Source organism: Chiloscyllium punctatum, chromosome 4 (assembly GCF_047496795.1).
Source record: "Chiloscyllium punctatum isolate Juve2018m chromosome 4, sChiPun1.3, whole genome shotgun sequence".
Taxonomy (NCBI): domain Eukaryota; kingdom Metazoa; phylum Chordata; class Chondrichthyes; order Orectolobiformes; family Hemiscylliidae; genus Chiloscyllium; species Chiloscyllium punctatum.
The window spans coordinates 104,091,013-104,106,903 of NC_092742.1; positions in this window are offsets into that span (position 1 = coordinate 104,091,013).

A 15,891-nucleotide genomic window follows, 5' to 3' on the forward strand; every position below is an offset into this window, starting at 1 on the left:
TTGGAATACAGCCAATGAGGGACAACTAATTGGGAAGGGGGAAATGTGGGTACCTACCAGATACTGCATTTATGAACCTGAATTAGGTAAAACAAGTCAGTCTTGTAAGTATGACAGGATTCTCATCTTGGAGTGGATATGTATATAAAAAAAACTCAAAGTGCTTTTCTCTCCTACCCATGTTTATCCCTCAAGCAACTTTACAAGCCAGATTATCTGGCCATTTTCACATTGTTTTAGATGGAATGCCGGCATTTGGTGAGGAAGAAGATTTAATTTGTTTTTGCACACATCTATATCTGAAAGTTACGGTGCAAGGTCTCCACTGCACAAGCATTTGGGCTTATTTAAAAAAAGCAAACCAGTCCTCTGCAACTGAATCAGATAGGCCTTTTGTATGAGAAGCATATACAATAGCCAACGTGGTGTAACTTAGCACTGCACTGCAACTTAGAATAGAGTGTTGGGGTTGGGTGGTAAGGGAGTCTGTGGTGGGGGGGGGAGGGGAGGGAAATGAGGTGCTCAGTGTTTTTTTTTCTTTTTCTAATCTTTTTAAGCTCTGGAAATTGATTCTGACTCTGCTACTGAAGAGGAAGCCAGTTGTTTAGCTAGGAAATGGCTAATGTTTATTCTGTTCCTCAGTTTTAACATTGTATATCAAATGGTTTGTAAGGCTAATAAGATTTATAAAAACATAAAATATACAATTGAGTGAAATAATTGATAAGTTAATAAGGTCATATTTATGATTTCAGGACTGGTGATGTGCCACACCCACGGCCATACTAGTCTGAAAACACCCAATCTCGTCTGATCTCGGAAGCTAAGTCAACTCAGGCCTGGTTAGTACTTGGATGGTGATGTGTCACAGCTGCAGCATGTGGGAGGTCCTGGATGAGAGGTTAGACCAGGACAAACATATTTTTGGTTATTCTTTGAGGTTTGGTGTCACTTCAACTTAGAGTTTGAGATGCAGGCGCTGCAATACCCATGGGGGTAAAAGGTTAGTTGGATTCTTTGTACCAGGAGGCAGTGGCAGCTTGTAGGATTGGGTGGTCTAGTTTGGTCAGTGTGCAGAGACAGGAGGATGTGACTGTGAGTAAAGCAGGGTAATGGCACTCAGAGGGCAGGAACTTCACCTTCATAATTGTTCATCTGGTTTGATATGCTTATGGATTGTCTCAATGAGAGTGGGGGTTGATGAGCTAGGGCTGGTAGTAGGGGACAATATAGTCAGGAACATTGATACAGTTTTCTGCAGCACAGATTGCCTGCCCAGTGCTAGGGTGTGGGATATCTGCTCCGGGCTGGAGCGCATCATACAGTGAGAGGATTATTACCCAGTCATTCTGGTCCATGTTGGTATTGATAGAAGGCAACTGCGAGTTGGATATTTTGCACAGTTCACTATGCATCACATTCAGAAGCACAACGTCAAAGGTTAAAACCTCTGGGTTATTACCTAAACCACACGCAAATGAGCAGAGGGCAAATCAGCTTGGAGAAATGAACATGTGACCCAACGACTGATATGGGAGAAGTGGGTTCCAGTTTGAGGGAGCACTGACTAGAGTGCGAGGAAAAGTGGGAACTGTATCATCCTTACAGTCTCCACCCGAACTGTGCTTGGGCTGGTGTTCTTGTAAATTATGGAAGGAAAGAGATTTTCAACTAAATCGTGAGGCATGGGATTGAATTTTGGGAGAGGTGGGAAATCATAGAGAGTTAAGGCCAAGGAGAAACGATCACTAAGACCATGATGGGCAGGGATCGAGAAAGTACAAATCAGATTAAGTCCAAACGTCAAAAATGCTGGCCAGCATTTATTCCCCATCCTTACTTTCCCTTTGAGAAGGTGGTGGTGCCTTCTTGAACCACTGCAGTCCATGCGCTGTCGGTAGACCCACAAAGCCATCAGGGAGGGAGTTCTAGAATATTGACCAAGGGCAGCAGTGAAGGAACAGTGATAGATTTCCAAGTGAGGGTGGTGAGTGGCCTGCAGGGGTATTTGCACGGGGTGGGTGTCCCATGTCTCTGCTGCCCTTGGCCTTCCAGATGGTATGTTTGAAAGGTGCGGTCTGAGGAGCTTCATGCACGGAAGCAGCCAGATTCCTCTGCATACTCTCTCACCACTTCGATAACATGCTTTCTTTTTGTTATTGTTCTGTTCACTCTTTATAAAAATATTCTTGATAGGAACCCGAAGCTCTGTCTTTATGTTTCTGGTTAGCTTTCTCTTGTACTTTTCCTCTTTATAATTTTTTTATCCTTATTAATTACTTGGTCATCCATTGCTGTTCGAAATAGTTTATCCACATTGAAATAGAGTCCTGAAATGTTCTGTATTCTTCAAGATTCAGCTCCCATTCAGTATCATCCTGTCATAATTTCTCTGTAATTGCTACCAGATCATACTTACTTATTACAGCTTGTATTTCAGTTCATCTTTGTTTTGAATACTACGTGTGGAGAATAACTCATCTCCTGACTCCCCAGAGTCTATCCCCCATCTACAAGGCACAAGTCAGGAGGGTGATGGAATACTCCCCATTTGGCTGGATGGGTGCAGCTCCAACAACACTCAAGTTTGAGGCCATTCAGTCCTCTTGATTGGCACCACGTTCACAAGCATCCACTCCCTTCACCGCTCACGCTCAGTAGCAGCAGTGTGTACGATCTACAAGATGCGCTGCAGGAATTCACCAAAGATCCTCACACAGCACCTTCCAACCCCACGACCGCTTCCATCTAGAAGGACAAATGCAGCGGATACAAACTCCCGTCCAAGCCACCACCTTCAAACTCCCGTCCAAGCCACTCGCCATTCTAGTTCGGAAATATATCTCCATTCCTACAATGTCGCTGGGTCAAAATCCTGCAGTTCTCTCCCTCAGGTCAGAGTGCATCAACCCACAGCAGATGGACTGCAGCAGTTTAAGAAGGCAGCTCTCCACCACCCTCTCAAGGGCAATAAATGTCAGTCAGCCTGCACTGCCCAGGTCCCACCCAATGAATAAAAGGAGATATTTGTTGTTCCACTGCGCTGGTTCCTCAGAGATAGTCATCTCTCAAACAGCACACTTCAGCAGAACTTCATTTGCTATATTCCTGACAGTGTTGAGGGCACAGTTTCCCTAGAAACTTCTTCATCTGATCCCTTTGATAAAGCCCATTAACTGATCTTGTCAGCTCTGACAAGATAAGATGAGATTCCCTACAGTGTGGAAACAGGCTATTTGGCCCAACAGGTCCACACCAACCCTCTGAACAGTAACCCACCCAGACCCATTTCCCTCTGACTAATGCACCTAATGCTACAGGCAATTTAGCATGGTCAAATTCACCCTGATCTGCACATCTTCGTGACTGTGGGAGGAAACCGGAGCACCCGGAGGAAACCCACGCAGACACAGGGAGAATGTGAAGGCTGAAGCATAGTTATAGAATTGTATGTTTCACAATCTTTAACAATGCTCTAATTAGCTTTCAGTCCTTTTTGACTCTAGCACACAGGTTCTTTGAAGTTCTTTTGAGTTCTTCCTGTGCTACATCTCTTATTTGGTTCTTCTGATCCTGGGACAGCACAGTGACTCAGTGGTTAGCACTGCTGCCTCACAAAACAGGGACCTGGGTTCAATGCTAACCTCGGGTGACTGTCTGTGTGGAGTTTGCGCATTCTCCCTGTGTCTGCATGGGTTTCCTCCGGGTGCTCCAGTTTCCTCCCACAGACCACAGGTATGCAGGTGGATTGACCATGCTCAATTGCACTCAATGTGCAGGCTAGGTGGACTAGCTACTGGGTTACAGGGTTGGGATGGGTCTGGTTGGGATGCTGTTCAGAGGGTGGGTGTGGACCCGATGGGCTGAATGGCCTTGCTTCCGCACTGTAGGGATTCGATGTTCCCCCCCGCAGCTTCTGCTTCCTGATTGCTACTGCAATGGATCAATACATCGTACCAGACAGGAAAGTTAGGGTAGTATCTTTACAATTCATGTAACACTTTTAAAAGATCCTCTCCCACCATTCTTGAAATAATGACAGATTCTGCAGACTTTTTCAAGAAACTTCAGATTTCCCTTATAGTACTGCTTTGAGGTCAAAGGTCATCACCATGGGAAAACACTCCATTGACACTTTGGACCATCCTGAGGCTGTGGAAAGTGCAATATATTTCTATATGCAATATATCAGTTTCATATGTTAAATGCAAAACCTCAGAATACATGTGGTTGATGTTTTGTTTATTTGAACCATCTTTTCATAAATGTTCCTTGGATTGGCTCATTTCCAAAACATCTGGTTGACTCTTGTTTTCTGGCTGCCTCTGAAGTGGTCTAGGAAGCCCTCGGTTGTATCGAACGGTTGAAGCAGCCAGCAATTAGCGATGAGCGACAAATGCAGCCCCATGAACGAATTGTGTTTTATCGCAGTGACCCGCGACTTCATTAATTGCTAATCTGATTGCGCCCAGAAACATTCCCTTCAAAGGAACGAAGCGTGGCTGTTGGAACTCTTGCTTTTGCCATCCTTATCTTTTACCTGAGCCTGAGGCAGGCTTGTGTTTGTTATCACAATTCAGATTTTTCTGCCTTTTCTGTAGCCTGTGCGATCAAGCCAGAATCCCCACTTCACGTCTGACCCACTATAAACTTCCAAGTGCATATCATTACCATCAGTGACACTGTCCATTTTCATCTTGGCAGCCTCACCGAACTGTAGACCTGCCTTGGCTCACCTGCTGCTCCATTCCTCACTCTTGTGTTAATCGTGGCCATCTGTATTCTGCCCAGCGTTTATCATCCATCACCAGTTACCCTGGAGAAGATGGCAGAGTGCTCAGATCTTTGAGTGGAGGAACTAGGACGTCATGTTGAAGTTGGACAGGACATTGGTGAGGCTTCTTCTGGAGTACTGTGTCCAGTTCCGGTCGCCCTGTTACAGAGAGGATATGATTAAACCGGAGAGGATTCAGAAAAGATTTCCCAGGCTGTTGCCGAGAATGGAGGGTTTGAGTTATAGAAATAGGCTGGGTAGGGCAGCGTACTGTACAGGGCCACACCAAACATGATTTAAATGTCAGATTTGCCTGCATTAACATTTTCATCTATGCCAACATCTGATTTGCGCTACTCGTCGAGCATTGTGGAAGTTCCACTTTTTCATCAATCAGGACTTTTTGCAAGTGCAGTTTGAAGCACAGTTTATTCTCTTTGGTTGTTGAAAGTTGCGTGAAATCTGATTCTACCTTGTTGTGTTTTTCTCCCTCCCCTCTCTGGAGAGACACCCAGACATCCCAGCAACGGTCTATATCCTGCTGTGTAGACGGGCCCAGCAAGTGAGAGTAATAGCTGGTCTTGGGAGGTTACATAGCGGGCGCATCGAGAATTCTCCACACAGGTCTTCAAGCAGAGCAATGTGTCCTGAGTCCATCAGAAACCACAACGGTTTTGGGCAGCATTTTAACAGGCGAGCTGTGAATGATAAAAGATATTTTGTGCAGCGTTGTAACAGGTGTAACTAGACTCTGGTTTAAATGTAGTTTTGAGACCTTCATCAGTAAACAGTGGTGTGATTCCATACCCTGCATTTATTTAGTGGATAACTGGAAGTTTAGGCTTATTTTGGGGGTCTTGATTTTGAATGTTCTCTTACAGTGTGTCTATGGTGATGGTGTTTCTTCTTGTAAAGTACAATATCCAAACCACATCTCTCTCTCTGTCCTCTCTCTCTCCACTCCATCACTCTCTCACTGCTTTTCTCTCAATGGTTAAAAAGCACACAACACCAGGTTATAGTCCAACAGGTTTATTTGGAAGCACAAGCTTTCAGAGCACTGCTCCTTTGTCAGGTAGCTTGTGGGCGGGATCATAGGCCACAGAATTTACAGCACAAAATCATAGTGTCATACACTGATGCAATTATATTGAACAATCCTTGATTGTTGTTAAAGTCTTTTATCTTTTAGAACGGGTTGCAAGTTTCAATTCATTAATATGTAAATCCCAAAACATTCCCGAGATAACTTAAGATTTTAGCAAAAAAAGGTGACATCTCAGCTCAGACAATGCGTTAAAGGCAGCACGGTGGCTTAGTGGTTAGCACGACAGCCTCACAGCCAGACACCCAGGTTCGGCCCAGGTGACTGTCTGTGTGGAGTTTGTGCATTTCTCCCCATGTCTGCGTGAGTTTCCTCCCATAGTCCAAAGAGGTGTGGGTCAGGTGGATTGGCCGTACGAAATTGCCCGTAGTATTAGGTGCACTCGTCAAAGGGAAATGGGTCTGGGTGGGTTACCCTTCAGAGGGTCGGTGTGGACTTGCTGGGCCGAAGGGCCTGTTTCACAGTGTAGGGGAATCTAACCTTAAAGGTGTGTAGAGTCTGTATGTATTCCAATCTTGAATCAGACCTTCCCCGTCTCTTTCAGACTCTGAAAGACTCCCCTCTCTGACAAACGAGCAAAATAATGTTGTAAAAGAGCTCTGTGTTTTGCCTGCAGTTCATTTTATGCAATCGTTTTGTAATTTCCGACTCACAATAAAATCTTGCAAAACATTAATTCTGCCTTCAGTGTTTTAAAATGCTTCGAATCAATTGATTCATGGTGTGAACTCTCCCACACAGGATTACTTGAGAGTGACAACGTTTGGAAGAGTTTGTTAAATTGTCTCCATTAGTTGGTGCGGTGGAAGGGGTGAGGCTGTCTAGACAGTACTAGTAACTGTCTCATTCAGTAAAGGATGGGGAAGAAATTGAATTTAAATCCTCTGTTAATGTAGTTGAAGTCTAGCCTGACCAAGGGAATAAGGGGAGACCATTTGATGAACCAGACTTGCTATATTTGCACTTCCAGAAGGTGTTCAACAGGGTAACTCTTAAAAGGTTAAATCATAACAAAAGAAGCCACAGTGTTGGAGGTAGTAAATTAGCATGAATAAAGAATTAGCTCATAGGCAGGAAACAGCAAATAGGGATAAGACGTTCTTTTTCGCATTGGCAACCTATAAACAGTGGTATTCCGCGGGGATCAGAGGCGGGACCACAACTGTGTATGAAATATAGTAACGACTTGGAGGAAGGAAGTGAATATGGTGGAGCCAAACTCGCAGAGACACAAAAATAGTTGGAAAGACAGGATGTGAGAGGGGTAGAAATATTGCAGAGAAATATTGACAGGTTTGGTAATGAGCGAACCGTTGGTAAACGGGGTATAATGTGGGGAAAATGTGAAGTCCGGTTTGGAAGGAAGAATAAAAAAAACTCAGCATCTTGCTTAAACGGAGAAAACCTGCAGCACAGAGTCTTGTTCAAATGGAGAAAAAAAACTGCAGAAAGCAGCAGCACAAACCAGTTCTGGAGAACCTTTGCTCAAGAAACAGAGAGCTAGCACACACAGGCAACAGGCTCATAGACTGTCAGCCCTTACTTCGGGGGTGGTTGGAGTATAAGAGTAGGGAGGTCTTACTGTAAATCTACAAGGTGGTGTGGTGAGACCACATCTAGAGTACTGTGAGCAGCTTACTTAAGGAAAGATAGCAGTTCATTGGAGGCAGTTCAGAGAGAGTTCACTTGGATGATCCCGGTATGGAGGGATTGTTGGGGTTGGGACTGTACTCACTGGAATTTATAAAATACTCACGGGGCTTGACAGGGTAAATGCTGAGAGGATTTAGGTGGGTGCCAATTTGTGACTGAGATGAGGAGCCTTTTGTTCCCTCAGAAGGTTGAGAGTCTTTGGAAGTCCTTGCCCCGGAGAGCTGTGGGGGCAGAGTCCTTGTGTATATTTGTGGGATATAGGTAAATTAATGTTACTTCTGCAATTCTGCAATTCCATTTTACAAAGTAAAATGGACTCACGCCAGTGTATAATTGTTTTAGCCACGAGCTGAGTCAACAAGAATGGAAACAATGTGGAGGAAATATATAATTGTTTTTGTATTAGCTTAAACTGTATGTCAGAATGAAATGTGACTTCAAAACAATGGTAGACATTATGGGCAAGTAGATAAGATGTTGTGAGGGGATGAAGTTAAGCTAGATACGCCTGTACAAACAGTAGGTATAAACATCTGTTTCCCACTTTTACAGAGACAGAGGAACAAACCCCAATTAAAAGGGTCATAGGGATCAGAACAGCCTCGGGAAAGGCACAGATGGAGGGGGTAGATAATGATGAAGAAAGAATATGCCTAACAATGACCTATAGCAGGATGAGGTCAAACAGGCTTATGAGGCCAGAAATAAGCATTTTGTCACAGACAAGGCCGGATAAGGCAAGAGATAAACAGGGGTAATGGGGGCCGGTCTTAGGGAAGTGGACGATGTAAGCAGGGGAGGAGCAATGTAAAACAAAAGACATCAAATCATATAAATATTATGTATAAATTGAACTTGGTGTGTGTATGTCCTCTACCTTATAGGCACTGGACATCTCACCCACTTGCAAGTGTAAAATAAACGACACTGCTGATTCAGATTTTGTCTCGGACTGCAACTATTGAGGTGTGTGAGCTTTGTTTCTCACAATATTTAAGGCTGAGACAGATAGATTCTTGATCAGTCGGGGAATCAAGGTTTCCTGTAAAAGTGAGCAATGTTGACCTGAGGAATGTCAGAGGAGAAAGTGAGGCCTGCAGATGCTGGAGATCAGAGCTGAAAAATGTGTTGCTGGAAAAGTCAGCAGGTCAGGCAGCATCCAAGGAACAGGAGAATCGACGTTTCGGGCATGAGCCCCTCTCTGAGGATGAAAGATCATTCCTCAGCAGAGGCCTCACCTTCATTCCCCTATGCTCCCCCCACACATTGAGGAATGTCAGATCAACCATGATTCTTATAAGATTAAATGCATGACCCTTAGTTTTAGACTAGATTACATTTCAACTAGATTCCCTACAGTGTGGAGACAGGCCCTTCAGCCCAACAAGTCCACACCAACCCTCCAGAGTAACCTACCCAGACCCATTTCGCTCTGACTAATGCACCTAACACTACAGGCAACTTAGCATGGCCAATTCACCCTGACCTGCACAGCTCAGGACTGTGGGAGGAAACCGGAGCACCCGGAGGAAACCCACACAGACACGGGGAGAACGTGCAAACTCCACACAGAGACAGTTGCCCGAGGCTAGAATTGAACCCGGGTCCCTGGTGCTGTGAGGCTGCAGTGCTAACCACTGAGCCACCGTGCATCCTGTTGAATGGCAGAAGAGGCTGAACAGCCTATTCCTTATCCTATTCTAATGGTCTTATTTGGCCCCTTGAACCTATTCTGTCATTCAGTTCGATCGATGCTGATCTAACTAACCCCCCCCCATGCTACACCCACTTTTGACCCATATCCTTTGATACCCTTGCCTGAGAAAATCGTACCGATGCAAAGTGGAAATACTGAAGCTGCTGGAGACCTGAAGTGATAACAAATATACGTGGAGAGAGAAACCTGAGTTGACTTTGCAGGGCCCTGACCTATTATTGGAGCTGTCAAAAGTTAAAAATGTAAAAGGTCTTGAGCAAACGGACAGGGCGAGCTGGTGTGGCTCGGTGCAAAGTTCTTCATGTTCGTGTTGGGAATGATCATTGGAGCAGGAGGCAAAATGACACAGGCATGTGCACACACACACACACACACCGTCATCGTTCCAGGCAGCGGTTAAGCTGTCCCTGTGCCTATGGGCTGTATCACCTCGTGAGGGCATTCATAATAGGTACAGCCTTGGTTGACCAAACGTTTTATGGTGCACGACCAAAATCAGTGCTCAAGCAACAAAAGATGTGTCCAGAACAGGTGTGGATGTCAGGACCCTGAATAACCACAAAGGACATGGGAAAGGAGAAACAAAACGAAACCCTGCGCCTATCTCTGACTAAACTATTAAATAATCAATCTCTTTGTCGCGAAATAAAAACCCATTACTGATGCGAGAGAATACTTAAGAATGGTACCAGTTCTCTCCCCTCGCTCCCCACAGTTTTGTATCACCTGCTAACAGCATCCAGCACTGATTCACTGAAGCAAATTACCATGTTACTTTGCTTTGACTAACATCTGGATCTCAAAATGCTGTGCGCAGCTTGTTTCCTGCTTCAGTTACTGTGTCCCATTTAAATGGAAAAGCTATTTCCCAATCCTGGCCCGTTAATATTGTGTCGTGACAAGCTTTGTGCCCCCCCGGATCGAGTCAAAACGTTTTTTTTTCACCTGGGATCCTTGATCAACACAAATGCTTCACTTGTTGGTATCGATTTGATTGGAAACTGAGTAGCACAATGTTGGAAGCCTGTACCGCCCATCTCTGTGTAATTTCCACTGACTGAAACAGGGGAGGCTAAAATGATTAGCATTCGTGAAGTCCTCTTCACAACCTCAGGATAACACAAAATATTCGTTATAGAACTTACATTTCTATAGTACCCAACACAAACTCGGAGCATTAAAGCACGTTACAGTTTGTGACACGTCATCTATGTTGTCAAGCAGGAAACAGCAGCCAATTTGTACACTGCACAAACTACACTGTGATGATGCGCCGAAAATCTGCTGTTGTGATATTGTTTGAGAGTTAGAACATAGGGATAAATGTTGTACACAGGGAAGGACAACTTTGTTTCATTTTGGTTAGTGTCGTGGGATCCTTTAACGCCAATTCTAAGCCACTGACCATCCTGATGTGAAAATCTATCGGCTGTTCCTTCACAGGTAGATAGGATAGTGAAGAAGGCGTTTGGTATGCTTTCCTCCCAACCTTTATTGGTTGGGAGGTCATGTTGCGGCTGTACAGGAACATTGGTTAGGCCACTGTTGGAATATTGCATGCAATTCTGGTCTCCTTCCTGTCAGAAAGATGTTGTGAAACTTGAAAGGGTTCAGAAAAGATTTACAAGGATGTTGCCAGGGTTGGAGGATCTGAGCTACAGGGAGAGGCTGAACAGGCTGGGGCTGTTTTCCCTGGAGCATCGGAGGCCGAGGGGTGACCTTATAGAGGTTTACAAAATTATGAGGGGGCATGGATAGGATAAATAGACAAAGTCTCTTCCCTGGGGTCAGGGAGTCCAGAACTAGAGGGCATAGGTTTAGGGTGAGAGGGGAAAGATATAAAAGAGATCTAAGGGGCAACTTTTTCACGCAGAGGGTGGTGCATGTGTGGAATGAGCTGCCAGAGGATGTGGTGGAGGCTGGTACAATTGCAACATTTAAGAGGCATTTGGATGGGTGTATGAATAGGAAGGGTTTGGAGGGATATGGGCCGGGTGCTGGCAGGTGGGACTAGATTGGTTTGGGACATCTGGTCAGCATGGACGGGTTGGGCCGAAGGGTCTGTTTCCATGCTGTACATCTCTATGACTCAGAGACTGGTTAAAATCCTGGCTGTCCCTCCTGAACAACCCGATTGTTCACCCTCAGCAGTTGAACTGCAGCCGTTCAAGAAGGTAGCTCTCCATCAGCCTCTCCAGGGCAACAGGGAATGGGCGATAAATGCAGGCCCGGCCAGCAACACCTATGGGCCCTGTCAGTGAGTTAAAAATAACGGAGGGCAGGGTGATTCATTTGTTTAACCTCCGGCTGTAAGATGACACCACGACCACGCTGCAACGACCCCAAAATCCCAGTCACTTGCTATTTCAAGAAACCACCTTGCTCCTGTGCTAACATTCTGACTGGGCTCTGACAACCAGCTCTTTTCAATGTGGATTGTTTCTGGAGAGGCAGGCATTTGATATTTATCATCCCTTCCATAAAATCAAGCTCGGGCAATAAGGTTAGTAACAAGGGAGGGGGTACAGATTTAAGATAATTGCTAAAATAAAAACCAGAGAAGGCGGTAAATTTTTTTTTTTGATTGTGATTTGGAAAGGGACGCTGCCTGAAAGGACCTGTTGTAGGTCCTGGGCTCTTGTACTTGAAGGTGCCTGCTGCTACCTCACCCATTACTTAACTGAGCCGTCAGTGCCTGGCCATGGGCTATTCAACAACGGGGAAAGATCACAGCCACACGACCGAGCTGACGGACTTTGAAAGAGAGTGGGGGAAACAGCTAAAGACGAACAGTCCGTGTGAGTGGGAAGAGCTGGATTGGTGGGAGAACAATTGGAACTCCCCAGATCGCTCATGCGAAGAGGCAGGGCCACCTTCTGTGTGCTGCTCCTGGATCGAAAAAAGACTTGAGCTGAAGTATTATTTGGAATGAGTGAGTCACAGCTGCATCTGTTTTCCAGCTGCCAGGTTCCAGCTTATATAATGAGCCACTTTGTAAAGCCCAAGTCTTCGAAACTCCAAGCCAGGGAGTTTTTTTTTATTTTTGATCGAACGAACACATTGGGAGCGTTGCCAACTAAATGTGCATGTCCTGTTGGAATCGAATAATGAGCTCCATCAATCATTCAGGCCCGACGTTTTATAAAATTCCATGTGCTCAAGCAGTGGCCCGTTCGTTTTCAGAAAAGAAAATCCGGTTCAGGAATGACGAGCGGGAATGGCAAGAGGATTCGATGCTCCATTTGGTTTTACTTTCCATCATGGCACCACCCTTCCTCTGCCATTCTTCATGCCCAGTTGTAGGTCCGGAATTTCTTGTGATTGCAGCTGCCTGCTACAATCTCACCCAGTACTTAAACTGAGCCGAAAGTGTCTGGCTGTGGGGTTATTCAACAAGGGGGAAAGATCACAGTCACACGTCCTAGTATTTGTGAGTGGGATTCCCAGTCAGGTACTACCATGTACTAACTTGCCGATGTATTTCTCAATCTCCTACCCTTGCCGCCTAGCTGAACAAAATTCAACTCCCCTTTCCAGTCATTTTCAACTCCCGTTGACTTTTATTTTACGATTGAGGCTCTGTTCCGGGTTGGAGATTTGAAGACTTATCTCAAGGATTTGAGGCTGAACAGGCTGGGGCTGTTTTCCCTGGAGCGTCGGAGGCTGACGGGTGACCTTATAGAGGTTTACAAAATCATGAGGGGCATGGATAGGATAAATAGGCAAAGTCTCTTCCCTGGGGTCAGGGAGTCCAGAACTAGAGGGCATAGGTTTAGGGTGAGAGGGGAAAGATATAAAAGTGACCTAAGAGACAACCTTTTCACACAGAGGGTGGTAAGTGTATGGAATGAGCTGCCAGAGGATGTGGTGGAGGCTGGTACAATTGCAACATTTAAAAGGGATCTGGATGGGTATATGAATAGGAAGGGTTTGGAGGGATATGGGCCAAGTGCTTGCAGGTGGGACCAGATTGGGTTGGGATACCTGGTCGGCATGGATAGGTTGGACCGAAGGGTCTGTTTCCATGCTGTACATCTCTATGACTCTAAACATTGATCCCAATTCGCTTGCCCATGTCAACTGGAATATTCCCCCCGCTTTCTTTCCCAGACGGGAATTGCTTATTTGTACAAATTGTAACAAAACAAAGAACTGCAGGTGCTGGAGATCCAAAACGAAAACCAAAAGTGCTGGAGAAACTCAGCAGGTCTGACCGCACCTGTGGAAAGAAAAAGCTCACACTTCCTTCAGGTCAAAGGTGTGGGCGTGGGCACCCACAAGGGTCCCATTTACCCCTGTCTCTTTGTGGGGTACTTAGAATATTCCTTGTTCTCGTCATCCTCCAGCCCCCCAACAACTACTCTTTCTCCAGTACATAGAATACCTACAGTGTGGAAACAGACTATTTGGGCCTATCTGCACTGACCCACTGAAGAGCATCCCACCCAGACCACTACCCTCTCCCTGTAACCCTGCATTTTCCCATGGCTAACCCGCCTGACACTCTGGGCAATTTCGCATGAATCCACCTGACATGCACATCTTTGGACTGTGGGAGGAAACCCACATAACTGCCTGAGGCTGGAATCGAACCCGGCTCCCTGGTGCTGTGAGGCAGCAGTGATGACATCGTCAGTGCTGCTTCCCTCTCTCGTCCGGAGTTGGAAATACTTTTTCAATTTTGCTTACAATCTCCACTCTGTTCTCCTCTTAATCGGACTCCTCCCTTCCCTTCCTTGACATCTCTGTTTCCATTTCTGGGGATAGGCTGGCCACCGATATCCTTTATGTGTGCACTGGCTCCCATGGTTACCTTAATTATACATCCTCACACCCTGCTTCCTGTCAAGATTCTATGCCATTCTCCCGGATTCTCCATCTCTGTTGCACCTGTTCCAACAATGCCAGCTTTCTCAAGGGGCCTCCGAAATGTCCACCTTCTTCCACAATCAAGGATTCCCCAACACCACGGTTGACAGGACCCTCAGCCCTATCTGACCCACGTCCCATACTTCTGCCCTCACCCCTTCTCTTCCCTCCCACAGTAGCAGAAGGGTCCCCCTTTTCCTTTAGTGGGCGGCATGGTGGCACAGTGGTTAGCACTGCTGCCTCACAGCGCCAGAGACCCGGGTTCAATTCCCGACTCAGGCGACTGACTGTGTGGAGTTTGCACATTCTCCCTGTGTCTGGGTTTCCTCCGGGTGCTCTGGTTTCCTCCCACAGTCCAAAGATGTGCAGGTCAGGTGAATTGGCCATGTTAAATTGCCCGTAGTGTTAGGTAAGGGGTAAATGTAGGGGTATGGGTGGGTTGCGCTTCGGCGGGGCGGTGTGGACTTGTTGGGCCAAAGGGCCTGTTTCCACACTGTAATGTAATCTAATCTAAAAAGATTTCCTCAATTACCAGCCTCTGCATCCAAGGATCATAATCTGCCATTCCCACTACCTCGAAAGGGATGCCACAATCGAACACTTATTCCCCTCCCCTCCCTGGTCAGTGTTTCACATGGATCATTCCCTCTGGGATACCCTGGTCCACCCCCAACACCTCCCTATTCTCCCATGGCCCCTTCCCATGCAATCACAGAAAGTGTAACACCTACCTGTTCACTCGCCCCTTCTCACTATCCGAGGCCCCCGGACACATCTTCCAGGTGAAGCAGCGATGTGCCTGCACTTCACTCAATCTAGTCCACTGCATTCGCTGCTCACAATTTGACCTCCTCCACACGTGGGAGAACAACACACAGACTGGCCTACGTTTCTGTCCACAAGAAGAGTCCTCAGCTTCCCCTTGCCTGTTCCCTGGCTGACATCACTGTCCCAATCTTGCTGCAGTGCTCCAGCCATACTCAGGGCATGCTGGGAAAAAAACAGCAACTCATCCTCTGCCGAGCTACCTCCAGCTCTCAGGGCTCAATATTGAGTTGAACAATTTCAGAGTGTGAACGCCGTCCTCCACGCTGATTACCCTCCTAAACACCCCCGGATCCTGTTCCGTACAGGTTGATCCCAACACAGCTGATACATTTCCAACCATTCACACTTTTCACTAGCCCTTATTCAGTATTTGCCTCTTCCTTAGTTTATCAGCAGTTTCTCATTCTCTGGCACTGTCTCCATCTATTCATCTTACACCTTTCCCCTATTTCCCTGATGTCACAGCATAAATACCACCTTTTCCCAGCTCCTTCCCTTTCTGAAGGAGGGTCACTGGACTCAAAGCATTAACTTTGTTCTCTCTTCACAGATGCTCAGTTTCGCTAACTGAACTTGGTGTCAAATTATACAAAAGCCGTTTGCACTAAATCAGAGGAGGGATTATGCCTTTTTTCTTCTCTTATCTAGTTTGTCTACAGTGCACCTATTTGATGTTACGGAAGTATTTCAGAGCTATGGGTGGCACGGTGGCTCACTGCTGCCTCACAGCACCAGGGTCCCAGGTTCGATTCCAATCTCAGGCGACTGTCTGTGTGGAGTTTGCACGTTCTCCCTGTGTCTGCGTGGGTTTCCTCCGGGTGCTCCAGTTTCCTCCCACAATCCAAAGATGGGCAGGCTAGGTGAGTTGGCCGTGCTAAATTGCCCGTAGTGTTAGGTGCATTAGTCAGGCTGAAAAGGGGTTTGGGTGGGTTACTTTTCGGAGGG